Raw genomic sequence first — 8254 nt, 5'->3', positions numbered from 1 at the left:
GAATCTGTAACCAACTTACCAGTTTACCTTGAAACCTCAGGTGCCACCTAATCCACTGGACTCTGGGTGCTAAGCTCTGGAGAAGCTGCCCACGTTGGCTTTTTACCTTCGTAAGAGAAAGGCCTCTCTGTGTCAGCTTCCCAGCGCTAATTCATTCACTTGCTTGGTATGGATTGAGCAAGTGCTGGTGCATAGTGGATTACACGTGAGGTTTCTAACCATGAGGTCAGCAGTTGAAACCCAGCCACTCTGAGGGAGTGAGGTAGTTAGTTTATTGTGCCAACCTGGTCGATAAACACAGGTGGGGTTAATTGAAGGGCAGAGGGATAAATGGCTCGGTGAGCCTCGTCTTTAGAGTTCTTGGGTCCCTTGCTTTCTGATGGTCGTTCCATGGTATAGCTGCCTTAGCCAGTTCCCTGCTTTAGCTGGCAAGGCTCACTTCCTGCAAGACATTCCCAAGGAGAAGCCACATGGACCTACCCTGAAGCAGCTCTGGGTGCTGGAGCAGCTGTGTGGAGACCCCTGCCAGCGCTGAGATGCCTACACACTCACTGACTGGGCTATCCTCCTGCAGTTGGCATCTATGTATGTGTTTTGGGAGATGGAGGAGGACTTTGTGTACTGGTGTTTGACATATGAGTTGGGTTAATGTTGGACTTGTGGGCTTGGGCAGCACTGGGTTGGGATGTTTTCTTGGCACTTAGCCTTTATATAAAGCTCTCTTTTATACATGAATTTCTGTGGATTTGTTTCTCTAAAGTACCCAGACTAACACAGGGAGAAATATGGGGCTTTCTGCTCCTGTAAAGATTCATACTCTCAAAAACCCAAAAGGGCAGGCCTATTCTTACAGATTCACTAAGAGAGAATTGATGCTATAGCGGTGTTTTTGGTTTGGGTGTATGAAGGAAAGTACATTCACCAGCCAATTTTCAGGAGAAAGTTGATGTGCTTTGTTCCTATAAGGATGTCCAGTCTCAAAAGCGCACGCAGGGTCACTATGCATCAGAATCAACTTGATAACAGTGGTATGTTTGCCACAGAAGGATAGATGTTAAACTAGGAAGACAGAATTCCTTCCATCATTAACCTCTATCAGTCTACTTCATACATACAGATTGTGACAGGGCTCTCGAGGAAATGAGCAGGCTGCTGTGGTAAGACTCTTCGTCTCCCAGAGGGTGACCTACGAGGATGACAAGGAAAGACAAACATGAAGGATGGGACAGAAGTCTACTCTGGGAGGAAGGCATACAGTGAGACCTGAGAGGAAAGAATGGGACACATTTGAAGAACTGACAGAGGCCAGTTCAGTGAGCCAGGCACCGCTGGAGAAGGCAGGGGGCTAGCCATGCAGACCCTCGTTCACCTCTTGCAAGTGTGCGCTCAGGGAATGCTCTGCCCAAAGAGATTCACAACCCAGAAATAACTGAACAAATTGGTGAAAGTAGAGCAGGGTGAAGTTATCAAAAGATAATATACAGACACTATTAGCAGAAACTGTGTGGAGAAGACAAAGCAGAGCTCAGGAATAGCCAAGGCAGAAGTAACAACAGGAAGAAGTGATGTTCCCGCACATTGAGAGGATGCTGGATTAAGAAGCTCATCACCTAAGGGGGAACACAAAAAAACTCCTTGGCATCTGCATCATGGTGATCTACCATGCCTGAAGGACGTTCTGGACTCAGGGCTCATGAGGCAGACAATGGTGCGCATCCTCATCCACTTCCTAGTGCATTCTTCAATTAACCCTTCCGCAAACTAAGGGGAATTCCCTTGCAACTTGAAAGAAGCCAACTGCCAGTGGCTGAGCAGCATTAGGCCACATATAAAATGGAAGCTTTAAAAGGAGAAAAGTATCAAAGCAAGGTACAGAGTCCCACAGAACAACTAGATGACGAGTACCGGCCCTGGTTTCAGTGGTGGTTGGAGAGCCAGGACAGTTTTCGGATAAGATGACAGGTCTCGGTGCTGACCAGCCTTAGGAGGAGAAGGGGAAGCAGGCCACCGACAACCGCAGTAATATGCTGAAGCATCACCCAGACGTTTGTTTCCTCAGCCCAGACTTCCCAAATAGCAAGTGGCAGCACAATGCACATGGCTTCCCCTAACCCTTATGTCAGCCAGGCAATTCACATTCTCCCAACAGATATTCTTAAAGACACGTGGTTGCAACCCTTCCCGGAGGCCGTTTGCCTGTACGTGCCTGGCATCCTTGTATCCCCCAGCTCTGTTTCCTTCAGTGCTCTGTCTATGGATTTTTGAGTTCACATTCTTTTGATCTTGTCCTTTTGATCCTCCACCTCCTCTTCTTCTTCCTTCCTCTCCTATGCTTTCCCTTTACCCTGCTTTTTGTTTCTTTCCCCCCTGCTTTCAAAATCCTCATGGCATGTCTTTTCATGCCATGCCTGCCTCTTTGGGTTGCAGTGAAAGGAGAGACAGGGAGATGCGAGCCTCAGGAGAGGATTTTATGATGCACTGAAGGAAGGGCACACTGGAAGGGTTAATAGGTGACAATGATGTGTCTGGCCCTGCTGAGCTGACCGGCTCTCCTCTCCCCCAAAACTTTATGTCCAAAATCCTTTTTTTTTTCTTTCTTTTAAGTCATTTTATTGGGAGCTCTTCCAGCTTTTATCACAATCCATTCATCCATCCATTGTGTCAAGCACATTTATACATTTGCTGCCATCATCATTTTCAAAGCATGTTCTTTGTACTTGAGCCCTTGGTATCAGCTCATATTCCCCCTCCACCCCTCTCCCGCCCACATGAACCCTTTATAATTTATATTTTTTCATGTCTTACACCAGCCACTGTCCCCCTTCGCCCACTTTTCTGTTGTCTGTCCGCCTGGGAGGGGGTTCTATGTCCATCATTGTGATTAGTTTCCCCTTTCTCTCCCCACCTTCCCCTTACCCTCCTGGTATTGCTACTCTCATTATTGGTCTTGAGGTATTTATCTGTCCTGGATTGCCTGTGTTGTGGGCTCTTACCTGTACCAGTGTACATGATCTGGTCTAGCTGGATTTGTAAGGCAGATGTGGGCTCATGATAGTGGGGGAGAGGGGAGGAAGCATTAAAGAACTAGAGGAGAATTGTATGTTTCATCAGTGCTATAATCCACCCTGGTTGGCTGGTCTCTTCCTTGTAACCCTTCTGTAAGGAAATGTCCAATTGTCTACAGATGGGCTTTGGGTCTCCACTCTGGATTCCCCCTCATTCACATTGATATGATTTTTTGTTCTGGGTCTTTGATGTCTGGTACCTGATCCCTCATGATCACACAGGCTGCTGTGCTTCCATGTGGGTTTTGTTGCTTCTCAGCTAGATGGCCACGTTTTTTTCTTCAAGCCTTTAGGACCCAAGCTGCTATGTCTTTTGGTAGCCCGGCACCATCAGCTTTCTCCACCACATTTGCTTATGCACACATTTGTCTTCAGCGAACATGTTGGGAAAGTGAGCATCACAGAATGCCGGGTTATTAGAACAAAGTGTTCTTGAATTGAGGGAGTACTTGAGTCGAGGGCCAATGTCCACCTGCTACCTTAATACTTAACACATAAATATAAGTACATAGATCTATTTCCCTATTGTTATTTATAAATATATTTACATATGTACATGTCTGTACTTAGACCTCTATACATGTCCTTTGCCTTCTAGTTCTTTCCTCTATTTCCTTTTACCGAAAGCTTTTTTCCTTATGCTGAACAAAAACCTGACTTGTTGCAACCCCCACTCCTTGCTTGTTTCTTTGTTGTTTGGTGACAATTCCACACAGTCATCCCTCAAGTGTTTTAAAGATGAAGACCTTGCTCATAATCTCAACCACTTTCCAAAGTTTGGAGTTATTCTAAAGCAAATCGTATTTTCAAATGTGCTGCACAGAATGTCAATATAGACAGTTGCTCCACTTCAGCCAGGTTGCAGTTTTTCAGTGCTGTCACCAAGTCAGGCACTCATGATAGTCAGGGGGTGGACATCCTTGCGGGGAGGCTTCCAGACACCTGTAGCCTGGATTTTAATTAACATTTGGTGCTGCCCCACCAGTTGTGCTGTTTGTTCCATTCCCGGTACTCTAGTTTCCCTGCTCCATGTTCACATCTTTGCTTTGAGTAATTGCTGACCTTCTGGCCACATCCTGATGGTTTTTAAGAGATTTTCAAGTGTACTGCCACTCTGCTATTTCACTACAGGGTGCTCTCAGGGCACAGTCTCAGTTTTAAGTTAAAAGAGCATCTCAGGGCAACAGTCCCAGGGAGTCCTCTGTTCTCTACTGTCCCGTATTTTCTGGCTTTTTTTTTTCCAAGTAGATTTTGAATTCTAAACTCAGAAGGGTTAGGAAAGGAGGAAGGAATGGAGACAGTAAACATGGGGAGGAAGTAAGATGCATTGTAACATTGATTATAACATTGATTATAATGAATGAGATGAAACAAAATTGTTTATTAATTGTTGAATACAAACTTGATCATCTCTTCTATAAACCTTCACCCAATTAAAAATAACATGTGTATTTTTAATGAGTTCTGCTCTACGTTTTCTCCCACTCTGTCTGGGACCATCTCTTGTGACTGTGATCAGTGGTGATGATTGGGCATCATCTTACTATGTTGATCGCTGGGTTGATGAGGTTGTGGCGGGTGAAGATGGGTTACTTTTCTGGTTTCTTTTGGCTACCTTCTTACTGTTTTGCCCTTGGTGAGTAGAGACCCACAGTTGTGCTTTCCATGGCCACTTGAACGCTTTGAAGACCCCGGATACTACTCACTGCACTAGAATACGGATCATTATTTTTGTGAACTATGTTATGCTTTGGAAGAAGTAGTCAAGAGCTCAAACAAGGCATTGCATCAGGTACACCTGCTAAGCACAAGACCTCTTCACAGGTGTTAAAAGGCAAGAATGTTACTTTGAGGACTAAGGTGCACCTGATCCAAGTCAGGGTATTTTCAATGGATTCATACGTATGTGAAAGTTGGACATTGAGTAAGGAAGACCAAGGAAGAATCTATGCATTTGAATTGTGGTGTTGGTGAAGAATATCGAGCATGCCACAGACAGTTGAAAGAGCAAACAGATCTTTCTCGGAAGAAGGACAGCTAGAATATTCTCAGACGCAAGGATGGCAAGACTTCGTACCATTTACTTTAGACATGTATCAGGAGAAACTAGTCCATGGAGAAGAACATCTTGTGTGGTAAAGCAGAGGTACAGCAAAAAAAAGAAGACTTGACACAATATGGATTGACACAAGGGCTGCAATGATGGGCTCACATATGACAGTTGCGAGGTTGGCGAGGACTGGACAGTGTGTTCTCCTGTTGTAATAGGATCACTATGATTGTAACAACTTCAGTGACACCTAACGACAATATTATGCTAATTGAAGTCATCACTCCTTATTATGGTTTCATGTTGAGCAGTTCCTAGCTATAGTAAAGAGAGTTGAATTCTCTTTGAGTTAACATAAGCCAACCCTGCTCAGTCACCCAGCTACCAAAATAGGGAGCAGGGAGGGGAGAGGAAAGCACAGGCATGCACAGTTTGGGGTATAACAATAACTCATTGGACAGCATATGTCAAAAAGGGTTAAGAGAAAGTGTTAAGTCCAGCATGGAACATTGTTCCCAATCTCAAGCACAGCCCTTTGATTCTAAATTTAGCCTCACCAGGTTCTTGCCGCACTAGCCACCCAGGTAGAAAAAGTGGAATTAATAATGATCTTCCCTGCTTTATACAGCCAGATACAAATGATGAGAAGCCAGCCAGGGGGCTCATGCACAACTTCATTATGGATGATATTAATCTTATTCATCACTGACCTTGAAAATGCTAGCCAGTGTGCAGTGGGGTGAGAACAGCTCCCTGGGCTGCACAGACAGCAGACACCAGCGAGCATAAGCACCCTACACCTCCTTCTCCTCCGTTCTCCGATCCCCAGTCCTCTAAGAGTCCAACATTGTGCTCCTGTTTGACCAATTACAAAGCTTAAGCATTAGGAAGAATAATTTTTAAAAAACAACCTAGGGTTCTCCACTCACAGTTTAACCCCATCTACTCACTTCATACAGTGACTACAGAGTTGAAGTTTGTCTTCGAAAAGAACTTGGGCGACACTTGAATTTTGATGATATGAAAAATAGTCTCTGCATAAACTAACATACCATCTCCATGGTTTGTCATTTAGGTGAAAGTCATTTGGCTGCGTTGGGGTAAGTATTGTAAGGGGAGGAGACACACGAGTTTTTGCATAAAGAAGAAAATGGATTACGAACCAGGATAAGCAACTGGCCAGTTGGTGACACCCCCCTCTGATTTGTAGCCTGGCCACCTTTTCACTGTTCTACCACCTTTTTCTTTTCTTTCTTCATGTAATTATTTCCCCCTTTTCTTCTTTATGCAAAAACTCTTGTGTCTCCTCCTCTTACAATACTTACCCCAAAGTAGCCAAATGGCTTTCACCTAAATGACTGACTGCTTCAGCCGGCAAGGCTCATTTCCTGCAAGACATCCCCGAGGGAGAAGCCTCATGGACCTACCCCGATGCAGCCCTGAGTGCTGGAGCAGCGGACACAGAATGATCATGGGGCCATAAGTCAAAGATGCTTTAAGGTAATGGAAAGCTGTTCCGTGAGAAAAGGGCCATGCCAATCGGATCATGAGGGTTTTCCTTCTCCACAATGCACCTGCTCATTCTTGGTGGGAAGCCTTGGCTGTCCTATGATCATCTCCTTAGGAAACCTTCTATCATCTACTATCCAGTCCTGAACGTTCCCTTCAGACTTCTTTTTGCTGCCAAAATTAAAATAACATGGAAAAGGAACCTAATTTGAGTTTTTTGAGAATGATCAACCGCAGACTTCTCCAAGGCAGGACTAAAGAGATGAAACAAGGCCCTCAGAGTGTAGAGCCATCGATGGAGATACATCAAGAAGTGGCATCCAATTTGGATACTTTCATTTAATAAAGGTTTCTAGGTATTTTCAGTAAGATATAGTTTTTCACTTATCCTCTTCCAAATGCCCACATGTCCAGCTGGAACCACCACTGGCAGCCAGTAGCCCCACTTAAATAGCCAACCACTCGTTCACTCACTGCCACAGAGTCCAGCCCAACTCACAGCAACCCCACAGCGCAGGCTCGAACTGCCCCCATGGGTTTCTGAGACTGGAACTCTCTAGGGAGAAGAAAGCCTTTTCTTTCTCCTGCGGAGGGGCTGGAAATGTCAAACTGCTGACCTTGCAATTGCACAACCACTATGCACTCAGGCTCGGCTTCTACTCATAGTGACCCTGCCAGGTACAGCAGAAAGAACTCTCACTTGCTCCCACCCCACCCCCACAATTATGGTTGGGCCCATTGTTGTAGCCATTGGTCAATCCATCTCATTGAGGGGCTACCGAGCATGATGTCGCAGTGAGATAAGTCTTGCCATCCTTTCTTCTAAGGAGCACTCTGGCTGTACTTCTTCCAAGACAGACTTGGTTGTCCTTTTGGCAGTTTAAAGTACAGTACTTTCAACATTCTTCACCAACATCATGATTCACATGTATCAGTTCTCCAGTCTTTCATATGCATGTGACATAATTAAAGATACAACAGCTTGGGTCAGGCACAACTTAGTCCTCAAAATGACATCCTTGCTTTTCAGCATTTTAAAGGAAGGGGTCTTGTGCAGCACATTTGCCAGTACTGCGTCCTTTGAGCTTTTGGGTGCTGCTTCAGTGAACATTGATTTTGGATCCAAGCAAGATGAATTCTTTGAAAACTTCAACCTTTCTCCATTTATCATGATGTTACCTATTGGTCCAGATGTGAGGGTTTTGATTTTCTTAATATTGATTTGCAATCCAGACTGAAGCCTGAAATTCTTGATCTTCATCAGCAAATGCTTCAAGTCCTCCTCACTTTTAGCAAGTGTATTAGTCTGGGTACTTTAGAGAAACAAATCCACAGAAACTCATGTAAAAGAGAGTTTTATATAATAGTTAACTGTGCATCACGAAAACATCCCAACCCAGTGCTGCCCAAGCCCACAAGTCCAATATTAACCCATTAACCCATATGTCCAACACCAATCCAGAAAGTCCTCCTCCATCTCACAAAGCAGATGCAATGACGGCAACTGCAGGAGGAAAGCTGAGTCAGTGAATTTGTAAGCATCTCAGCGCTGGCAGGGGTCTCCACACGGCTGCTCCAGCACCCAGGGCTGCATCGGGGTAGGTCCATGTGGCTTCTCCTTGGGGATGTC

Source organism: Echinops telfairi, unplaced genomic scaffold (assembly GCF_000313985.2).
Source record: "Echinops telfairi isolate 266 unplaced genomic scaffold, ASM31398v2 ScPeMD7_3509;HRSCAF=4178, whole genome shotgun sequence".
Lineage (NCBI taxonomy): Eukaryota > Metazoa > Chordata > Mammalia > Afrosoricida > Tenrecidae > Echinops > Echinops telfairi.
Note: the sequence above shows the minus strand (reverse complement) of the source record.